The sequence below is a fragment of the Erythrolamprus reginae genome, chromosome 1, assembly GCF_031021105.1.
Source record: "Erythrolamprus reginae isolate rEryReg1 chromosome 1, rEryReg1.hap1, whole genome shotgun sequence".
NCBI classification, from domain to species: domain Eukaryota; kingdom Metazoa; phylum Chordata; class Lepidosauria; order Squamata; family Dipsadidae; genus Erythrolamprus; species Erythrolamprus reginae.
In genome coordinates this window covers 242012088-242036204 of record NC_091950.1, presented here as the reverse complement: position 1 = coordinate 242036204, position 24117 = coordinate 242012088, and the positions used below count along the sequence as shown (strand labels likewise).

The 24117-nt window shown below is 37.2% G+C and overlaps 1 protein-coding gene across 6 annotated transcripts in view; it reads left to right on the top strand.

Moving 5' to 3' along the window:
- Window positions 1-24117, top strand: part of PLCB4 (phospholipase C beta 4) — a 188031-nt gene that overhangs the window by 54844 nt on the left and 109070 nt on the right. For 5 of the 6 annotated variants that reach the window (XM_070732666.1, XM_070732661.1, XM_070732663.1 and 2 more), the window contains one exon: window positions 23280-23339. The exons of the other annotated variant lie outside the window; for it this stretch is intronic. The gene's annotated coding sequence lies outside the window, so the exon portion shown is untranslated. The remainder of the gene's footprint in view (window positions 1-23279; window positions 23340-24117) is intronic. 6 annotated transcript variants of the gene reach the window in all.

The following is a 24117-nucleotide window of genomic DNA, read 5'->3' as shown; positions in this document are numbered from 1 at the left end:
AAATAATGCACATAATCTAAAAGCCCTCCACTGTCAGAAGAATCATGAAAGTCCCCAGCTTCTAAAAGTGCTTAACATACTTGAATATAGATTTAGTTGAGTTCATCGTAGCTTATTACCAGTTGTGTGGGTTTTCTTTTTCTCTTTATGAAAATAGTCCCTGAGCAGGTCTTGTTTTGGTTATGGTGATGGGAGAAAAGGGGCACAAAAATAAGGATTAGGGGAGGGGAAAACCTGGTGCCTTCTTTAGGCAGCTTCCACTTGTGATGGAGACCAGCTGGAGGGAGAGTTTCCTTTGCAATTGACAAATCCCCCCCCCCCATTTTCTTAGTAGCAGAAGCTACCTGTTTTTGAAAGAGACCATTCTTCTCTTAGTCTCTCCTTTGCAAAGAATGGAGTAAGCTAGTGTATTCTACCACTGTACTGAGGGGGAAATTCATTTTCAATTTTTTTTAAAGGGTGGTCCAACTCTATTAAGGAAGGGGAAAACTTTCCCTTCTTAAATACTCTTGCCTTGAGAAATAATGTTAATATTGCTGTGTTGTGGTTGCTAGCTGTTTCCTTTTTTGTTTAATTTTCCCTCACCCTTTCCCTTGTGTTTGCCTGTTGCATTGCCAGGCTCTTTTTTTTTTTTAACCTTTGAAAAGACACTCATGATACCTAACTAGAGACAAAAAAAGAGAGAAAAACTTTGCATAGAACAAATAGATTTCATTTTTGTTTTTGTTTGCTTGCTCCTTGCTCTAGATTTGATGAGACTGGGGTATGATGATGCAAATGATTTTTCAGACATGAAAATATGGGACATATTAAATTCTAACTGACTGCATTTGGTTCTTTTGAATTTGAGAACACTTTTCTCCATCTCAGCTACAGCCATTATTTTAGCCATAGTGTGATAACTAAAATAAAAATAAATCATTTTTCAAAGTGGCCAAAGAAAAAAACACATTACTTGTGCTTTTCCTGTGTTATAATTTGGATTCATTTCCCAAAAGTTAAATTAAGAGCAAGCCATTAAAAACATAAATTGGCTGTTAAACTGAAACTTGCAAGAACCACAGAAGATAGAACTGTCTCTTGGAACGTCTTTGCCTTGCCAGCATCCCCTCTCTATTTTTCCTATGAAATGTTTGTTTCTATAATCTTGAACGAGCGGGAGAAAAAAGTGGTTATATATTTTTTTCAGAGCTGTATAGAAGCTACAGTGCTAAATTCAGTTATGACGGTGCTTGCTTTTTTCCCAGTATGTAATGCAGGCATTCAGTGCATTGTGTACTTTCGTATCCTTTCCATTGTGGTGGATATAGCATCCAGGAATGGGTTAACTCCATTTGCTTGCTGATTGGACTGAGTCTGTCAGAGCTGTTTAGTTCATGCCTCTGTTGCTACCCTTGGCAGCTTTTTGACTCAGTCGCTCAGCTAGTTGTGCCAACCATTCCTCCTGTTTGAGATTGAGCATTCCTGGATTCTATATTCATCCCATTCAATCGGATTTATTATTCTGTGAGTCTGACGGCTGAATTTTTCCTCATATTCCTCATATCGAAGGAAGAGTCCAGGTTAGGTTACTCTAGCCCCGTAATTGGGTTGAATTTTCTGAGGAGCCACCTTCCTGATGATGTTTCCTCAGATGTTCAACTCAGTCCTCAGCTCATGGACGCTTTTCATTCAGCTTCTGTGAGCTTTGGGTTATTCAATTGTTTTGTGTAGATATCCACCATGCACTTTCCCCAAATTTCCCTGAATTTTTATTTCTTTCCACTGTGAACACGTGTTTTTTTTTAAACTTCTTGAAGGATTCCTTTAACTGCGAGTGACTGCATTATGCTGCCTTCGGGCGCCCGAGTGGGCTATTCCTTTAATTGTTCGGTTTGCTGTGAGGTTTGTTCTAGAGCAGTGATTTTAACAAATATCGCCCTGCTCTATTTTTGGATCACTTGTTTGAATCCGGAGACAGTCTTTTCACGCTATTGCTGAATTTCAAGCAGTTCCTTTCGAGGTTTGCTAGAACAGATCCGATGGAGAAAGGGGCTGGGCGTTTGATTCTAATTTTGGCCTGAAGGTTGCTCTGATGCCAGCAGGATTTCAGGAGAGCCCTGTGTTGCTGGTGTCTCTTCGCCTTGTGGCTTAGCTGCCTCTAGTGTTGGTGTGAGCTCCATTTTGGGCTCGTCGTCATCAACACACACACATACGGGCCTATACAATTTATGTATGGTATGTTTGTGTGTATGTCTGTTTTAATAATGGGTTTTTAAAAAGTTTTTTAAATGCATTAGATTTGTTATGAATTGTTTCATTGTATGCTGTGAGCTGCCCCGAGTCTACGGAGAGGGGTGGCATACAAACTAATAAATAAATAAATAAATAAATAAATAAATGAATGAATAAAAATAAATAAACAAACAAACAAGCATTGCTGGTTTTTTTGTGCAAACATGATTACTGATCCGCTGGTGATATTATGATGATGTCACCAAAACAGTTCGGATGGTGCTGGTCCGTGGGTGCCACCATCTTTTTTTTGAATTTTTTTCTTCTTCTGAGCATGTGCAGAAGCTCTACTGTGCATGTGGTCACCATCTTTTTTTCTGCTTTTTTAATTTTAATTTTTATTGGATTCTTTGCTACTGCGTGTGCGTGCAAATAGGTCACACACCCACAAGGCTCTGCCATGTGGCATAGGAGGAAGTGAACTGGCAGCGAGGTAGGTAGAAACCCACCCCTGAAGTATTTGTTAGGGATTATGCATATTAATGATACTTCACATATGCACAGAATCGTAAATTGCTGGTTAAATCATCAGCAAAAAATCTGTGATGGTCTTTTAAACAGCAAAGGAACAGAGAATTGTAGTTCAGCAACATCTCTGCTACTAAACCCCATCTTTGACAACCAAGTTCCCTCCAAATGTGTTGGACCTCAGTTCCATAATTTCAAAAGACATCTTTGAAGTTGTTATAAGTTGTTGTAAGGTAAATGTTGGATAATATAAAAGAGTATTTTGAATTTTGATTGGGTTTTGGAAGTGTTTAAGAAATAGTTTTTTATGGAGATTTTTGTAAGGAATGATGACTTACTTATTATATGGTGGAAACATTACCTGACTGCAAATCCAGTTCATAGGAAGAAGATGCCAATTTTGCTGTCTTATAGGATATGTTAGGAAGCCCAAGAATACTAGATGAGGAATATAGAGAAAAATACCAGTTGCTTCTCCTATTTGCTGTTGCTTTAGATTTTTGGACTACTTTAAATTCATCAGTACTTTACAGTGCAGTACAATACAATACAATACAATAAATGAGAAGGGGTGAGGGAATAAATATTTATTTGATTTGATCTTCCATTCTTTACTTAGTAATGCTCAACATCACATTACTGTATATACAAGCAGCACGTTGCAGAATATAAGCATACAGAATGCATGCCTGTTTTTTCCCCCCTCAAAATGAGATTGTAAGACTCCATTAAGAGAGGCATGAAATATTCTCCGCAACTAGCATTGCTTTTCCTTTAAAGGAGAAAATTTCATCTCTAAGAAACATCCATTCAAAGTGGAATCTGTATTATCAAATCTTTCAACCACCCAATATTTGTAAAGGATTAATGTGGTGTGGGAGATTAAAATATCGGAGTGGCTATATTTCAGTCACGTCTTTCATTGTCAGTTATGAATGTGGATTAGTGGGCCAGGAATATTTGCTAATTATATATGGATTTTCTCTTTAAAATTCTGGATTTAATAACAGCCTTTTTTGTCTAGAGGTATTTTAAGGTCAAACTTTGAACTGGACATCAAGGCTTGATCCGTTCTTTCCATTATGACATTTAGGAGACTTGGGGACTTGAGCTGCCCGTGCCATGACATTAAATAGAATCTTTCTCTATCACAATTGTTTACCTTTCTAGAAATTAACTAGAATGAGGTGGACTGATTGGGGAAGCTGATATGATGCAGAAGATTATGTTGAGGATGGATTAATTTAAGTTCAGCAGAGTGGTTTAATGGTTACTACGCTGCTTGTTTGGCATTGTGAAGAGAAATATAGAAGTATGTTCCAGATCCAATCATCCCTGGAAACTGTAATAAAGCAATAGCAACTTTTCTACTGTCCTCAGAGGTATATTTGTGTTTCCCTCACAGATTGGATGAAATTGGTAATGGCTGTTCAGTTAAGACCTGCCAAGATTCTTCTGGCCTGATTAATCCTTCTGATCTAGAATATGAGAGTTCTTGCTATTTCATTCCGAATATGAAGTTCAAATTAATTTCTCCCCATAAAATGTTATTAAATTTCAACAAAAGATAAAATATAAGGAAACGGAAAGAAAATAGAAAAAGAAATGATTATAAGAAGAGCAAAATTAGTGCAGAAAAGAAAAAAAGGAAAAAATAGAAAAAGAGTAACTTCCCATTTTCTTTAGTGCAGCTACAAATATAAAATACATTAACATCTTATTCTAAAATTAACAGTGATACACAAATTTCTATAATAAACTACTTGTTCCACTTATCAAATCCCAACATTAAAATTTTAATTTCTCTCACTTTCATGCAAAAAGTCCAGAAATAGTTTCCCAGCAGAAACAAAGCTAAGACAGTCTTTTCTGTAATCAAAGTTGTCAATTTCGCCATCTCAGCCAATTCCATTAACCTCAGTATTCATTTTACCATTGTAGGGATTTTTAAGTTCTTCTATGCCTATGCTTAGAGACGTCATACTGCTGTAGAAACAAAATCCCATGTTAAATAAAAACGAAGGCCCATGTTCAGGTCAGATTAATTTTTAGTTGTTTAAGAGGTATTTGATTTACTTGTTTATTGTATCTTGTTTTCTATATACTTTACCTGTTTAATGTGCCTTTTGTAGGGATCATAATAAATGTTAACCAGGTTGTCTTTAAAGTTGTTTTTTATCAGTGGAACATGGACATTTAAAAGTTTTCAAACATATCCTAATTTCTTCTAATTACAGATGAATGGAACCGCCCAGTTTGAATGATTGGCAGAAAGATATAATGACTCTTTTATCAAAAATCTGGAGTGGCTAATTGCAATAAGAAAAACTGAGCCCTGGGATTTAGGCTGTATTATCTCTGACTCAGGAAATGATTTGTTCATCCAGTTGCTACCCTCTTGGGTGGAGCAAAATTTCCTCCGGCTGAAAGACCTATTGTTTTGATCTAATTCAGATGATCTAAAAGCATTGGGGTTGTGTTTGTTTGTTTGTTTTTGTCACCTCTAAGCACTGTCTAGTTTATTACCAGTATAGCATGAAAATGGTTTCCAGAAATATCCCACCTTAAAGCATACACATTTTAGCTCCTGGCACTCAGATAACATCTCTGTAACAGTCAATGTACTGTTACTGCACACAATAACAAAATATTAACACTGCTTCCATTATGCAGGATGGCATTCTGAAGCAGATAATTAAGAAACATTTGGTTGCTATAGTCTTTGAAAGTTTGGAGGGAACAAGTAGGAGGGTTCTAAGCCCTATCCTAGATATTTCCTACTGAGTCTTAAAGAAATGTTGAAGACTAATCTGTGGGTTAGTTGCTCCATCTGATAGGAACCACATTCAGCACACTCTTTATCGCCCATTTTAATTTCAGAGGGATTAATTGCATTTGTTGATAAGTTATATCACCTTGGAAAATGGACCAAAAGAGCAATAAATCCAGTATTGATTTTTTAAAAGTGGTGCTAAGGAATAGAATTGATGAGTCACTTTAATTAGATTATTACTAATTAATGACTGAGGGAACCGTCTCTTAGTAAATTGTTGTCTAGAATTTGAAGAACAGATACTGTATTCCTAAATCATGGGTGTGACTCTTGGTATAAATAAAACTTTTGAGTTTGTGTTGAACTATTAATCAGATGCAGATTCTGTGCATGATCCCTCAGAACTTAATTCCCAGCATAGTGCTATCCAGGTATGATACACCTTGAGATGTTCACCTCAAGATCCAGGAGCCCTCCTGAAGGGAACGAGAGACATTTTCTGGACACTTGAACCAAAATTTAGCTTTACATCATGTAGAAAGAAAGCGTTGCAGTGGCCAATATAAGCTCTTCCTTCCCTTAGGCTTTTTTTTCTCCCTGGGACTTTTAGGCAGTTTGAAGAGTGCTACTGAACCATACCTAGTCTCGAATTACAACATTGAGTGTGGATGTGGAGGAAAACACTTTGTGTCATGCGATATAGCAGAGAAGAAGATTTTGCAGCTGGTGGAGTTGCACATTTAGCAAGTGACAAAAATAAACAGGAGTAGACTAACCAAAAGAGGGAAGCAGAAGCCAGCAACTTCATCACTCCAGCAGAGACAGTGAGAACTTCTAGTAGCCAGCAGCTAGTAAAGCACCTTCACTACCCCTTCAAAAAAAAATTAAAAAAAATAAAATTATGGCAAAGCCAGCACTTCAGCAGCAGCTGAAGCTGAAAGTAACCAAAGGCAACAACAACAATAATAATAATAAAAAGGCAAAAGATTTATACAATCTGAAGAGAAACCAGATAATAATAATAATAATAATAATAATAATAATAATAATAATAATAATTTATTAGATTTGTATGCTGTCCCTCTCTGAAGACTCGGGGCGGCTCACAACAATAATAAAAATCAATATTATAGCAAGACAAATCTAATATTATAAAAGAAGCATATAAAACCATATCATATTTAAAAACCAAACAACACATATATACCAAACATGAAATATAAAGAGCCTGGGGGAGAGGTGTCTCAACTCCCCCATGCCTGGCGGTATAGGTGGGTCTTGAATAGTCTATGAAATAATAATAATAATAATAATAATAATAATAATAATAATAATAATAATTTATTAAATTTGTATGCCACCCCTTTGCGAGGACTAACTAACTTGAAAGTGCCTAAATTGTAGCTAAATACTTTCTTATATGCTTAGGCAACAAATGAGAACATAATTGTTTATAGGACCATTTATGAATTAGATAAACACATTGGCATAGACATAAGTAGGTTGGTGATGTCATTGAAATCTTTCCCTAGTGCCTGAAGGCTGTAGAGGTCTGGATAGGATAGAGCAGGTTGAAAATGAATCTTGGGAAGACAGAGTTACAGATTGTCCATTCTGCCTGCTCCAGTGGTGTCTTGATGGGAAACCACTATCTCTGAAAGAACAGGTCCATGACTTGGAGTGTCTTCCTGGACTTGTGGTTCAGACTGTGGCCAGAGGGGTCCTTTGCTCGGTTGTACCTGGGTCAGAAGAATCTTGCTACAGTGGCTCATACTGTTAGTACTACTGTAACACATTCTCCATAGTGGGTAGAGATAGCAATAGCATCCGGGAATGGGGCTTAATGACTGATCAGACCGCCTTTGTGGGCCTTTTTCGACCATCAATATTCAGATCATTACTATTTAAGGCTAGAAATGCTGCCAAGATGGGACCTAGTCAGGCGACACAGGAACAGGTCCCGGGCCTTCAGGACCCGACTGATCCCATCTTTGTTGATGCCACAATAGAAAAGGAAGGAGGTGGTCCCCTCCTTCAAAGTTTTCCTGGGCATCATGCAGACACAGTGGTCCTCTCCAGGGGCAGGGCCCAATCCCAACAGCCTTGATAAATATTACTACCACATGGGTCCAGACCTTTCCAAGATTTGGAAGGCCCTAAAGAGGACATCCCTGTGGCTACTTTGTCTGTGCCGTCAGTCATGGCTGACTCACAGGATGCCCTCCAGCCAGAGGACAAAAGAACACAGCAGACCCTACTCAGGATTCACCAGGTGGCTGCCTGGGCGGTAAAGGTTTTCACGGTGGTGTTTTTCTTTAACAGAGCCTCATTGATATGGATGAGGCAACTACAGGATTGAATTCCTCCTGATGACTCTATGTCACATCAGAATGTTAATAAAATAATGGCAACATTGAATTTCTCTGTGTTAAATGCAATGCACTTTGCTTCCAGGGCCATTTCATCATCGGTAGCTTCCCGATGCCTCCTATGGCTCTGCTGGTGGCAGGTGGATGCCAGACATAAATGGAGATTACTCAAGGGAAAGGCTGTTTGAGGATTCCCTGGACCCTATTTTAGTGGAATCCAGCGACAAATGCAAGATCTTACTGTCCCTTTCCAGATGAGCAGAGTTTCCCCCTATTTTCGCTGCTTGTCCTTTCAAGGGCAAGAGGGCAACTCAGGATTCCATTGACCAATGAGACAATTTCCCCCCGGACAGGGGAAGCCACAGGACAGGACAGGAAGGGGATTGCAGCATTTCCCCCCAAAGCAGTCCTTACAAGGTGGAGGAAATAGAATAGAATAGAGTAGAATAGAATGGAAATAGTTCTTTTTTCCATCAGAAGTAATTACTTAACACAGTGTTTCCCATCCAAAATATTTCTTCATAAGGTGTTTATCAAAGGTGGAATTCTGTTGAAGTCCCATGGAAAATAATTTATAATAATAATAATAACAATAATAATAATAATAATAATAATTTATTAGATTTGTATGCCGCCCCTCTCCGAAGACTCGGGGCGGTAATAAAGGTCTTTAGAAATTAATGATACCAGAAAGAATTATTTATATTCTTCCATTTTTTTTGTCTGGGAACTTTTAATAGATTTTTATTGGAAATTTCTCTGAAGTTTCAGGACACGTTCCGTTGGAATTTCTTACCTGTTGCGGTTCTTTTCTTTTTGATTCTCCACAGAGTTTTATAGCCATGTTACAAAACAAGAGATCAAAACCCCAGGGAATTTCCTCTGTGCTTATGTTATTCTTAACCTCTAAATTAAGTCTGCCTTTAAAACAGTAATAGTCACCATTTTAATTCTTTTTTCTTTTTAGTTCAGTTGCCTCCAACCTTTTGTGCATCAGGAACCAGTTCCTTGGAGGGAGGTTTTTCCATGGACCAGAATAGACGTGATTTTGCATGCTGCCTGCATCCACAGATGGGGCTTTGCTGGTTTGTGCGGCCCATTTCTAGCATGCCGCTGACTGGTGCCAGTCCATGGGGACCCCTTCTTTAATACATTGCAAAAATAGGGAACCATTTGGTGGCTGAGAATTGTACTCATATAATGAGAGGAGCAGGATTGTTAAAATGAGCAGATTAATGATGCAAATCACCACAAATGGATTGGGGCTTTGTTTTTCATTTTAGAATCGGAATTCTAAGATTCTCTTAAAAGAATCTGAAGCCAAGACTTCTATTTTTTCTTCCCAAATATGGGAAAGAACTGATTACCACTAGTTTTTAATATCCATGGTCAGAGCAGGCTCAGATATCACAGTTTGGCTCACTTCTGGATTATTATTGGCTAATGAACTGACACTTGCTAACAGTTTCAAAAGAGACCAGAATTATATTCTTTGTGAAATAATTTGAATTGGAGGAGGAATCTCTATTACTTTTCCTATTGAGGATCAAAGAGGATCAAATATGTCACTTATAGAAATATTCCAGTCCTGAAACTTGCTTTCCTTCCCAAATCTTGATTTTATTTGGTTTGCCTCTTTATTTTAAAAAAATGAATATTTATGTAACCCAGTTGTATAATCAGAAACTCGCTCCCAGTGTAATACAGTGGTGGAGGACACAATTATATCAACATGACTTATTTTAATTAATGGAAAATTCTGTTATTTTGATGGGAACCTAGGATACAGTTTTCTTTTCATTTAATTCTTAATTTGTATCTCCCAGCTCATATTAGTATATTCATATTTGTTCCTATTGGGAGTGAAAGAAGAGGGGTTATTATTTAAAGTGCCTTACTCAGAGTCATTCCTGTAATAATGTTTGTCATCTCAGGAGACCAGTACAAAGGGATGCTTTTTACAACATTTTACAACAATTCTAATCCCATTGTATAACGTTCCTTTTTATTCATGATCTCCTTCCAAATTTCATAATATTTGTAATTATAATTCGACATTTAGTACTTTTTACATGTGTTCTCTAGGATCTAAATGTATACCTTTAAAAATTAGATTTATCTTTTTGTCCACATATTTCTGTTGATGGATAAACATAGCTGATTTTAGGAAGGCAATTTCTGTAACACTTAGCCTTAAGACTTTTGAAAATAATGAAAGAGAACTGCTGAGAGTGAACAAGACATAATTCCTAATAAGAAGCAAAATATTGTATTTACTCTGAGTCTGGGTAACTAAGTCATTATAACCCTGACGGAATCTTGTAGCACGTTTTCTGACTAACATATTTTATTAAAAGGTTATGCCTTTTAATAGCACTTGTTAGTTGTCAGAGGACTTTTAAAGTCCTCCAGGGTTTAGTGGGTTTTTTTTTTTGCCACAATAGACAAACAGTACAGCTTTCCTCCTACACTAATTAGGAATACAGAACTTGTATCTTTCAGAGGGTTGATAAATCATGAGTCACGGCATCTTTTTCCATGGGCCATCCAGTGGAAAGCTTCTGGGAATTGTAATGTAGCAGCATCTGGATGGAGGTCCACAGCCGTTGACAGCTGCCACATCACTTCACAGGCCTTTTTTGGGTGGGTGGGTGGATGGGTGAGGGTGTCAAGACCATCTTTTGTGATTTTAAGATGACCAGAACTCTGCTGTCCTGCTGTATGCAGCTCAAGAAATAGTATAACCTGCTCCTATTTGGAGTTCTTTAATCTAGTAAAAGCTTGTTCCTTTTGGCTAAACCAGCAGATCACCAAATTAAGTTTATTTTGTTTCTGTTATTATTATAAATTAAAGGACATAAGATGGTTATTCTGGAACTTATATAATGAACATTTTCTCTATTTATGCTTTTTTTAAAATCACCTACTGCATTTTTTTCTACTGCTAATAGATCCGAAAACCCCTTCTACAAATTCATTATCATTAATGTTTATGTACCACTCTATTATTTAAACAGTAGCTAAAGGGAGATTCCAGCTTTCCAGAATCATTTACTGAATTGCCTATTAATTTCCAAGGGAGTGAACTCAGGGCAAGAATACAATGGGGAAAAAACACAAAATAATATTTAATAACTTCAAAAAATGAACCGTACAGTTAAACCAGCCCAATTTAATGCTGCAGTGGGAGAGGGGGGAACCAACTCACATCGATCCTAATCTTCTGAAAACCCCTGTGGTTTCTTTTGTCCAGATTAGAATGTTAGGTTGTTTTCTATCCATAGAACAGAATCCTCCGTGGTCTATTGAGACTTCACAGAGATCAGAATGACTTTTTGCTGGATTCACCTCAAGATGAATTGATTGAATTGGTATATTAGATAATCTGTCCAGATGACTCCCTATCCTCGTCCTTCTCGGACAATGACAGAGAGGCTTCTTTCACTTTTACACAACAGGAATGATTGATGAAGTTTCAAATTGCCTGTCAGACATAGCATCAGGTAAAGAGGTAGTCATGAAAATTTAGAAAACATAAACCTGCCTGACCATTTGGTGCAGGGTATTTATAAGCCAAAATACTTAGTGTCACTAAACCCTTGGGTAATAACAGGAAAAGCAGTAGAAGAAATAGATACAGTCTTAATTAATATGAAATATGAAGATGGGTCAACCACATTGATTGTTAATAACAAAATGTGTTGAAAGAGGGAAAATGGATCATTGTGATCATGAATTTTCCTTTTGAGAATGGAAAGGAATCATAAATATATAATTACAGTGGTGATAGTAGGTCTTGTCCAAAACCAAATCATCCATTGGAAGAAAGATAGCAGACCTTGGATGTCAGGAGGGCCCTGTGCAGATTCATTAAAAGAACAGCAAATGGAATCTCTGATCATTTCATTCAATCTTTCATTCATGGACAGTAAGGTGCCCCCCTCCATGATAGGCTGTTGGTTGAAGGCTGAGCTTAAAGCCAGGCCTTTACTACGACAGATTTTAGCTCACTCTGCCGCTGTAGACATTTGCAGGGAAGCTACTTGGTCTTCTCTATCGCCTTTTATCTGCCACTGTAAACTGGACAGTTATGGCTTTGCTGAGGCATGCTTCAAACAGGGTACATTCCACCCTGGGGAACCGGGACCAGTCTGACTCCCTCCCATAGAATCTTAAGCTTGGATTCTCTAAGCAGCACATTGAGAATGGATTTTGGCCTTACCTGAATGTCTTTTCTCAGTGCGCTGCGGGAGAATCTAAACCTACCCTGTTAGCAGCCTGCTCCAGTGGTGGCTTTTATTCCACAGCACATTACACTAGATGGCTAAGCTTTTGTCAAAACACTGTAGCTCAGCTCAGCCAATAAAAAAAACCTACATCTCAGTCTCTGGCAAATGGATAGAAGTCAACCCATGCTTGGATTCTTGCGCAATACACTGAGAAAAGATGTTCAGGTAAGGCCAAAGTCCATTTTAATTGAAATTTGGCATAATTAGGCATATTATAGCATTCTTTTGAAGCATTGATTAATTTGGAACAGGTTTGTGAAGAATCTGCACTAATGGCATTAATTCTACAAAAGATATAGGTGATACTTCTGGTCTTATGAAGTTTTATATAATATTTGAGGCATTTTTAATAAAAGAGTTTAGTATACTTGTAGGTAATATGAATGTAGCAATTAGTACTGTTGCTTAATGGATTATAAACTTGTTCTTCAGTCTTCAGAGATTCTGTTGATCACTTGATCTTGAAGACTCAATAGCAGTCAGCTTTTGCTATAATGAGCAGTGTTACGGGAATTGTGGATTAGACAGTATGCTTATTATAAAGCAAGTAACAGTATGAACTTAATTAGCTAAATCTAAGCAGTGAAAAGATTGCTTACTAGATGTACCAAGTATTTATGTTTCACCAATACAGTTTTCTCATATACAAAGTATCTCTGGGAGGGAAAGGCAAAAATTTTTAAAAATATAGAAAGAACTTACATTAAAATTTCATTAAAAAGGATGGTTCATGTCCTTAATTCAGATGCCATATAAGAACCGGTTGTATTTTGAAAACAGTGTATATATGGATGGAAGATCAGAAGAAAAATTTATCACGGAGAGGTTCTTAATAGAATGCCTGGATGTCTACCGTTCCACCAGATGGTGCCCTTTGACTTACAAAATATTTTTTCTAAAAGTTTAAAATGACTCAAATTTCCACTTCTTACAAGTTTTATGAATTCTCACATAAGATTTGGTTAGATTTTACCTTTGTATTCAATACTTTTCATTAAAAAAAACCAACAATAAATTATTACTGCCATTTCTTGTGCTGTTAGAAATTGCAACAGGGTGTCTGCCATTTCAGAAGTTTACTGATCCCAACCAAAAGGAAAGAGCTACATCTGCCGCATGAATCCCAGCGACCAGTTAGGTCCCACAGAGTTGGCCTTCTCCGGGTCCTGTTGACTAAACACTGCCATCTGGCGGGACCCAGGGGAAGAGCCTTCTCTGTGGCGGCCCCGACCCTCTGGAACCAACTCCCCCCAGAGATCAGAGTTGCCCCCACCCTCCTTGCCTTTCGTAAGCTCCTTAAAACCCACCTCTGTTGTCAGGCCTGGGGGAATTGAGATATTCCCTTCCCCCTAGGCTTATAAAATTTATGCTTGGTATGTCTGTATGTATGCTTGGTTTCTTAAATTAGGGTTTTTAAATTTAACTTAAACTTAAATATTAGATTTGTTTATATTGTCTTATTATTGTTGTTAGCCGCCCCAAGTCTACGGAGAGGGGCGGCATACAAATCTAATCTAATCTAATCAATCAATCAATCAATCAATCAATCTACCGGTACTTAGGCCTTGCAGTATTTGTACATTCCATCTACCATGCAGTAGAAAATAACGGAGTAGATGGGAAATGTAGCTTTGTTCAGAAATGACCTCCCTAGACCAATCAACCTATTTCCTGTTTCATTTCTGCCTTCTAGCCACGCCATATCTTGCACTGATTATGTGGAAAGCAAGCCAAGTCTCCCTTCCCAGAAATATTAAGGGTCCCAGGCAATATCAGGCAGTATGGAAAGAGGACTTGGCAGAGTTTTTGTGTCACCAAGTTGAACTCTCTGTTTCAAGTAGGAATCCAGATTATCTAGGAGAGGAAAATGTCCATCTTCTTCATGGGTGCAAAAAATAGAAAAGAGCCTTGTAACTCTGTGACTAATTGGTTCCAGCAATTTCCTTTGGCCTCAGAGGTGGGAAAGAAATCAGATAAATGTTTCTTGGCTATTTGTGAGAGGAAAACAGTTTTTGCCAATTAGCCTCTTTTCTTTTGTTATTTGTTAACAAATATTTTGTTATTTTCTCTATTGATTGGAAGATAGGAAAGGAACAAGGCAATGTAATTATACTAATTGAATATTAGATTGATTTCATAACTTGCATATTTACATGTATTTGCTTATACAGTATTCTGTGGCTTTTTTAAATGGGAAACAGGACATACCACTTACTGTACTTCCAAGTTGTACAAATAATTGTGATAATCCCAACATGTTAAAATGTGCTGTTTTTGAATTTAAATCAATTTGCAGATGTGTCTGTGAATATATGCCTTCTCAGCATACAAGTCTACCACTCTAAAGCTAGCCATAGGTTTGTCATGACTATGAAAATTCTCAACTATTAATGATTTTGCTATCCCATTAGAGGTGGGTTTCTCTTGGTTCAGACTGTTTCGCCCAAACTGGTAGCGACCTGCTGGTGATGTCACAATGATGTCACAGTACTGGTTCAGTTGGTGCTGGTCTGTGGACACCACCATCTTTTTTTTAAAAAAAATCTGATCTTTAAAAAGATTTTTTTTGGGTGTGTGTGTGATTTTTTCTTTTCTCTTTTCTTCTGCACATGCACAGAAGCCAAGTTTCTGGCACTATGCATGCAGTTGCCATCTTATTTTAGGCGGAGGCATTTCTTCCCTTTTTTTTCTTCTGCACATGCACAGAAGCCGAGTTTCCAGCACTGTGCATGCGGTCACCATCTTTTGGGGTTTTCCCAAAAAAATATTTAATTTTTTGCCATTGCGTATGTGCCCATGAGTGTAGCCATGTGGCACAGTCACGCAGCACAGCCACACCGCACAGAAGGAAGTGAACCAGCAGCAAGGTAAGTTAGAACCCACCCCTGTATTTCATCCACAGTTTTTCATCACCTTGGTGCCTTCCTAAAGTATGTTAGATTAACTCTTAGAATTGCTAGTCCTAAAGTATCTAAAGGTATTAGATTTTGGAAGGATAACCATCATTACCATTAATAGCATTAACTCAGTTTGGCCAATCTATTAAAAAAAATACATAGTGAACCTATTGTAGCTGCTATTGCTATCACAAAACCATATCATCTCAGATATTCAAATACCTATCCCTTTCTACATTTTACAAAATGGATGGATGGATGGATGGGTAGGTAGGTAGGTAGGTAGATAGATGTAGATGTAGATGTAGCCTACAAACTAAGCATGGCAGAACATTTTTCTTTAGGTAGGTATGTTTCCACACTGCTTGTATTTAGAAATTGTGTATATTTTTATTTATAAAGATAAGTACCCCAATAAAGAACATTTAAAAGAAAAATCAAATACTTCTAGAACAGACGATTTAGTTATTTAGACAATTTATATGGCTGCCCACTGCACACTTATGGTGACTTACAGGAAAAAAACTCAAAATACAAAACCCAATATTACCTTGACTGATTTCTAGCTCCTGTTATGGGTTTCCTCAGACAGATGCAGCCTAGATTTTTCAGTCATCACAGAAAAAGTCGGATTCTTTTGCTGTTTAGTTGCCAATATCCAGAAATGCTTTAGATTGTGAGTACAATTTATGACTACAATCGAGCCTAAAATTTCTGTTGTTTAGTGAGAGGTTTTTTAAATTAATTTGACCCCATTTTTTCTTGCTACAGTTAAGTGAATCATTGCAGTTAATAAGTTAATAACTTGGTTATTAAGTGAATCTGATTTCCCAATTGACTTGCTTGTCAGAAGGTTGCAAAATGGGCTCACATGACCTTTGGGCACAGCAACGGTCATAAATATGAACCAGTTGCTGAGCATCTGAATTTTGATCACATGATCCCGGGGATACTGTAAATGTTGTAACTGTGAAAAAGGGTCATTAAGTCACAGTTTTCAGTGCTGTTGTAACTTTAAATGGTCACTTAACAGATTGTTTGTAAGTTGAGAACTACCTGAATCCTCCTTGAATGAATATCAGACTGGACAGGATTTATGGGCACTAGAAGAAAGAATATGGAAGCAGATGGGCCAATTGCTGGCATATAAGTGTGGACTTCCAACTGTGGCATTGCCTCTGGGTAGTCCACACTTCTTTAAAGAAAGAAGTTCTAAAGTTGCCTGGATGTAGAAGTTACATAAGTTCTTCTGTATCTTTTTTATGTCTTGAATTTCTGGTGGTATTATAAGGCACAGAGAGAACATGAGGAGAACATGGGAAATCAATGATTTGTAATGACATAAAAAAGAACAAAGAGTGATGAATCCAGAAGGAAAATCTTATAAAAAAGTTGTTGCATAACGTCCTTTTCCAATTTTTATGTCTCAGTTGTTTTCTCAGTAAATGTACCTTATGCCATTCAATATAATTGCAGAATTTAAGGTTATAAAATGGGGAACTGCATAGATTGTCATGTTGATATTGGCAGTGAGAAAATCTAATTATCTTTCCAGTCATTTTTCAATTTGCTTCGTTTTTTCTTACAATAATTTAATAAGCCGACCTTCAGAGCTGTGCCACAAATACAGATAATGCTTTGGTTTTGCCTTTTTTGGTTATTATTCTCAGTCATTTGATATGTTTAATACTTCATATAATAAACCCATAAGTTAAACTACAGCTTCGGTTTAGCAATGGGATAGGGTAACATTAGCTATTTATAGGATCTTCCTGAGATCAAGCATAATTTGAGGTACTTGCTTGCTTAGAAAACAGTTCAGATTAATCTCTTCTCTAAAAATAATTGGAACTTAGCTAGGGGAAAGGGCAGGAAAAAATGAGAACCAGGAACATGTAAGGTAAGCCATGAGCAGTGTGCTCTAGCCATCATGTGTTGGATGGATTTGGGCTACAATTCAGAGAATTTGGGATATTGTAGTCCCAGCCCACATGGTAGAGAAAAAGCTGACTGATCAAATACATGACGTTGTTTCCAAAATTATACAGAACCAAATAGCTAAATTTTCTTCCCTCTCTTGAAAAATCTCTCTCTTGAATCTTCTTACTCATTCCCTAAGCCTGTCTGTATTTAAAATTTCCAGAAAGAAAAAATTAAATCCCGAAGGACAGTAAAAATAATGGCTGCTCTCTGAAGTTTGTTGTGATTTTCCCATTACAGACAGGGTAATTTTGATATATTCCATAAAATTGGAACAGACATAATTAAAGTCCTCTTTTCCTCCACACATAGTGGCCAGTAAACAAAGAGCTGTTTTAGGATAGGGGTGTTCAATCTTGGGAACTTTAAGGTTTGTGGACTTCAACTCCCATGCTGGCTGGGGAATTCTGGGAGTTCATCCACAGATCTTAAAGTTGCCAAGGTTGGACACCACTATTTCAGGGCTTAATTTGTGCCATATTACATATTATTTCTCCATAGGGGATGGAGCTAGCATTCAGAATGGGTTGTCCTCATCCAATCAAATTGAGGACTGAGTCTGTCAATTTTTTTGTGAAGTGCCCTCCGCCATTACTCCCAGCTTTTGACTCAGTCCTCAGAAAGGATAGGCGTGGCTAAAATTTCTCCATATCTGTACTTGCTAACTTCGTAGCTAATATTCTAGAAAACTTAAATCCTCATTGACATTCTGTGAGTTACCTTCCCAGTGATCCAAACAACATCTGCAAGTCGCGGGGATATAGCTGGCATCTCGCAGCAAAAAAACACAGCAAAAAACCTTCAAAAATGAGTCCGATCTGATCCCTGGGAGGATCAGCCAGGGTCATCTTTACATTCTAAGGGCTCTAACGAGACCACCAAGTCTTCCAAGCCTACTGAGAAGATGAATGACATAGGGACAAGGCACTTTAGAAACTGCACACACTGAGACAGGCAGGCCTCCATCTCGTTAACTCCTTAAAGTTACAGAGCCCCCTCCAGTGTCCCTGCTGTCCTTCAGAATATTTCAGGGTCCTCAGTGGACCAACTAGTGCTTAATACCTCAGCCTTGGTTATCATTAACTCGGGTATCTGGGAATCTTCAGAGTTTGCCAACACAACCCTCCAAACATCCAATGCTGTACCTTTGCCTTCCAAAGCCTCAACTAGTGGACAGAACTCTGGGGTCCCCATGGAGCATATCCCAAGTTCCTTTGACCTGGCCAATCTACAGCTGATGATTGTGGCCACTGTACACCAGGGCCTGGCGGTGGGACTACCAACCTTTGGTTGCCTGGAGTGCTTCATGGAAGGTTAGGATTTTTGACTCTGTGTTCAGAGAATAGCCATGTTGAATCTGTTTTGGCTCCATCAAAGCTGAGAATAACTTCACAATTTTTTTTGACAGATTCAATCCTCAATCTGATTGGATGAGGAAAACCCATTCTTTCTTAGCTTTTTAAAAAAGATTGGAATTGGTTTCTATAGTTCTTTGGATAAGATTGATCCCTGTGATTTTTGGCGATTTTTAAAAATGGCCTCTCCAAGCGGAAGAAGCTCTCCCACCCGCCCTTGTCTTAATGCTGACCTTTATTCTTCCTCCAAAGCACAGCTGAGGACTTCTTCCACAAGAATCACTGTGGAAAATCAGTGGATTCATACCAGTACGGCTCTCTGGACCACATTGGTATGAACCCATCACTGCTGGTAGGCGAAAAAATGCCCAAACGGGTAAACCCGTTGGGGGATTGTTTTGCTTCCGGGGCTTTAGAGGATGAAACTGCCTTTTCAAAGGCTGAAAATCAGCTGGGTGCTGGAGCTGACAGCGGGCAGTCTTACGTGCCCTCCCATATGGCTTTGCATGCCACTGTAGATTCACCATCACAGTTCTAGACCATTTCTCTGGTGTAATATGCTAATAGTACACAATTTTCTCTTTAAGATTGCAATGTAAATTTCAGGTCTTTCAACCCAGAGGTGGGTTGCAGCAGGTTCTTGAGAACTGGTAGTGAAAATTTTGAATAGTTCAGAGAACCAGTAAATACCACCTCTGAATGGCCTCACCTCCATCTATTCTCTATCTCCCAAATCCCAATGATCAGGAGAAAATGGGGATTTTACAGTATCCTTCCCCTGGAGTGGGAATAAAGATTTTAAAGTATCCTTCCCTTGCCAGAGCCACTCCACACACACCAAGCCAAGTACATAGAACTAGTAGTAAAAAGTAAGGGCCCACAGAGTTGGCCTTCTCCGGTTCCTGTCCGTCAAGCAATGTTGGTTGGTGGGACCTCGGGGAAGAGCCTTCTTTATGGCGGCTCCGACCCTATGGAATCAACTGCCCCCATAGATTCTCCTCCCTACCGGTCTTCCGGAAAGCCGTTAAGACCTGGCTTTTCCGGCCGGCCTGGAATTAGATTGATTATAGTGTATGTATGGTTTTTAAAAGATATTATTGTTTTATTATATTACTGATTTTATTCTATAGCTTGATGTATTTTACTATTGTTGTATTTGTGTCACTTGTTAGCTGCTCTGAGTCTGTTTTGGAATGAGCGGCGTATAAATAAAATAAAACAAATAAAATTCTTATTCCACCACTTTTTCATCTCCTTATTTTCCCATTATTCTATCTGCACATAACCAACATTTTAAGCCCACTGAATCGTATATTCTTTCAATTGTTCTTCTTCTGTTTCAAAATTCAATAAAAGTGTATATATTTTTGCACTTACCTGTTCATAATTTGTTTGCAGTTTTATTCAAGGTCAATCTTAACAATGTTCAATACCATAAACTGCCTATCTTTTAGATAACTATAAATAAGAAACATACAATTCATATTTGTCATGGTAAACACCGAAAATATTTAAGTCTTCTCAATTTGAAAACCAATTTTATTAATTATTTCTATTTGATTCTCTATCTTCATAGTTATCATTTTCATGTTCTGTTTATAAGTTTTAAGACTTCCTAATATATGAAAGTATTTTAGTTTTATATGTGCTTCAATTCCCTTCGAAAGGTCTTCCAAAACCAACACCTTGACTTTGACTTATTATACATAAGCCCTTGACTTATTATACATTCTTTTTTAATCTTTACTCCCACAACCCTCTTATTTTCGGCTACATTTTTTTTTCAATATTTCAAGGACAAAAATAAACAAGAGAGGAGACTGTGGGCATCCCTTTCTGGTTCCCTTTTGTATCACACGAGGCTTTATTAGATCTCCATTAACAACTATTTGGACTTTCTATGAAGTATCTTCTATAAAATTCTGTCTCCAAATTCATATCTTACAAAACTTGGAGCAAAAAGACCTGTTCAAATTCTGAAAAGCCTTCTCTGTGTCTAAGAAAATCAGTGTGTCTTGTTTTTCATTATGTTCCTCCAAGTATTCCAAAATGTCCAACACATTTCTAACATTGACCTTTAAATGCCTTTTAGATAAAAAGCCACATTGATCCTCATGAATAAATTCTTGCAAAATTATTTTCAGTCTAGAATCATTGTAGCCATTACAGTATTGAATAATGATATCAACCTACAGTTTCTTGTTAAAGTCAGATCTCGTCCTTCTTTAGATACTAATGCTACATTGGCCTCTTTCCAGCTTTATGGCATCTTTCCTCCCTATAAAACACCCAAAATATTTAACAATCTTCTCAATTTGAAAACCCATTTTATTAATTATTTCTATTTGATTTTCTATTTTCATAGTTACCATTTTCATGTTCTGTTTATAAGTTTTAAGACTTACTAATATACGAAAGTCTTTTAGTTTTATATGTGTTTCAATTTCCTTTAAAAAATCTTCCAGAACCAACACCTGGTCAACTGCAAAAGCTATTAACCCCCCCATCTTTTTAGGTTGGAAATGTTTATCCTCAAAACGTTTATAATATGAACCTTGGAACTTACCGTGTTTTTTGGAGTATAACATGCACCTCCCCCCACAAAAGAGGGTGAAAACGTTGGTGCATTTTATACACCGAATATAGCCATTTTTGCTGTCCTGAAGTGCTGCCTGTTTCCCATTTTTTGAAAATAGGCCCATTGTTTGCAAAAATGGGGTGGTCTGGGAAACCTTTAGAGAGCTCCTGGGTGCTGGCGGATGGCAAAAATGCCCGTTTTTGCAAAAAGTGGGCCATTTTTCACCATTTTTGGCAAAAATTGTGTGGGCAAAGAGTCTTTGAAGCCTGCAGAGAGCTCCTGGGGACTGGGAGAAGGCAAAAATGACACATTTTTGTGAAGAAATGGGTGAAAAATGGCCTGTGTTTCACAAGAAGGGAGGAATTTTTACCATCCCCCAGCACCCAGGAGGTCCCTGCAGGCTTCCCAGACACTATGCCCACACCATTTGTGCAAAAAAAATGGGCAGAAAAATGGCCTGTTTTTCACAAAAACGGGTGTCTTTGCCTTCTAATTACCCCATCTAGCATGACTGGAGGAAGAATTCTGGGAGCTGAAGTCCACAAGTCTTAAAGCTGTCAAGTTTGAAGTTTGTAAAAAGTGTACATGGTTGTAAAAAGTATTCTGATACACTGGCATTTTATTAAATAATATATTACTACAACATTTGGTTCAGAATACTTTTTTCCTTGTTTTCCACCTCTAAAATCTAGGTTCTCCTTATACTCCAAGGGGTATTACAGTGTTCCCTCGATTTCTGCGGGGGATGGGTTCTGAGACCACCCACGAAAGTTGAATTTCCGCGAAGTAGAGATGCGGAAGTAAATACACCATTTTTGGCTATGGACAGTATCACAAGCCATCCTTTAACACTTTAAACCCCTAAATTACCATTTCCCATTCCCTTAACAACCATTTAATCACCATTATTACTGGTACTCACCATTGAATAAGACACTTAGTGATCCTGATATTTATAAACATAATTTTTTATTAACAATAATAATTTGTTTTGTTATTTATTTGCAAAAATTATTAGTTTGGCGATGACATATGACATCATTGGGTGGGAAAAACTGTGGTATAGGAAAAACCCGCGAAGTATTTTTTAAATAATATTTTTTGAAAAACCGTGGTATAGGCTATTCGCAAAGTTCGAACCCACGAAAATTGAGGGAACACTGTATACTCTAAAAAATACAGTAGCTGCCCCAGGCATAGCTGATTTTAATCTTTTTATAGCTTCACAAATTATACTGTTACAGGTCCATTCATAATATATTTCTATTCCTCTACAATCTTCAGTAAATATTGTTTCTTTAGATACACATCTATTTTCTCCAGAGAAATGGAGTGACTTTGATTAAATGCTTTTTTATTAGCCACATTATCCATTATAGCAATATTTCCCTCTTGTGGTTTCAGTATACATTTCTTTTTCACAGTTTATGTGCCAATCATTTATTTGATTGCTTTGCAAACTGAAAAGCTTTTTTGTTTTTGCTTCACATAAAGGAATATTTAAAATGTAAAGAGTGTAAAAAGTATGTGAAGAAGTGTTACGTGGACTTTAAGGGAGAATCTCCCTGTGGCTTTTCTCTGAACAGAATGAAGCTATTCATGCAACCTCGCACCTTAGTGTGTTCATATTAGGTTTAAACAATGCTGGATACAGATCCAGTCTTGGATTGGGACAATAGTAGTTCATTATTATTTCTATTTCTCTTACTATTAACATAGATGGCTGTCATTTTAAAATCTTAATTTTATGACAGATTAATCTGGATTCTCAAAAGGAAGGCTCTGCATTCCAGAGAGCAAAGAGACAGCAAAGAAAGTTTGGCCAGGAGAAAGGGAGTTAAAAAGGATCATCCCTAGCAATTCTTAGATTTTACCTATAGTGATGCAAATAGTTGCTTTAGTTCGGTGAGATTGGTCTCAGACTCCAAGAACCAAGACAGACACATGCAGTTACCTTTGAGTAGTTTCCTTCACTGTTCCTCGCCAATGGACAGAAATCAAGGAACTACCAAAGAGAAACCCACATCCCTACCAACAATAGCAAGGTAAGCTAATGTATAAACAGGGAGTAAATCTCATAATCACTAGCAATTATAATCAAGCAAACAACCAAACTCTGCAACAAGGATTTCACAATTCAAGTCATAAAGAATTTTTCATAATTTCATAAAAAGTCACTAAACAAGGACTATTTACACATTATCAAAGAAACATTTAATTAACCCTTGTCTGAGTTAGTCATATTTCACTCAATATGTGAAATTTGCTTAAATGACACTGTAATAATCTTTTGCAGAAAGAAGCTTCCCAGCTCACCAAAAGAACATTTTTTATCTACCCAGATAATTGCTACTTGGTAAGTTTCCTGTTTTTGCGATAGGACATGTTCCACATACATCAAAGATTATTTACTGTCCAAAACCAAATATGAGAAAGTAACCAGCAGTTAATTGATTGATTGATTAACTGATTGATTGATTATGTGCCATAATAGATAGCTTCCTGTATGAAACCGACAACACGATAATATAGTAGATGATGCTTTTTTTTAATTGCCCAGATTACTAGCATGAGAGAAGAATCAGATGGCTACTAACAGTTATAGCTATTGATAGAAATTTAGCAATTTCTGAAGAATGGTCATCTAAAAGAAGGATAATGACCTTCTAATCACTATGCCAATTATACGTGTTAACAATTATAAATATTGTTTCATCGCCATTGGTGATGAAACATTATATTAGCACATGGGAAATAGATTCTACCTCCATGTCTAAACATAAACATTTAATTAATTAATAAAAAAATACAAGAGTTATATATCATACAACATTTATATGAAAGGTTTATATATCCACCAGTTCTTGTCGTAACAGGTAAGATCCCAGTTTGGGACAAAATAAATTGTCTCTTATGAAGGACATATTGAACGTTAATTCCATATGTAGGAGAGGACTAAAAAAGGGAACTATAAAAATTGTAAGAAACATTGGTTCTACTATCCTTTGAGATATCTAAATCCAAAATTATCTGGTTTTATTGATTTATTATTCAGGCTCTCAGTTCTGCCTATCAATAATTTTTCAGTTGATCACCAAGGCTGATAGTTCATTAGTAAGCCATCTATAACTTTC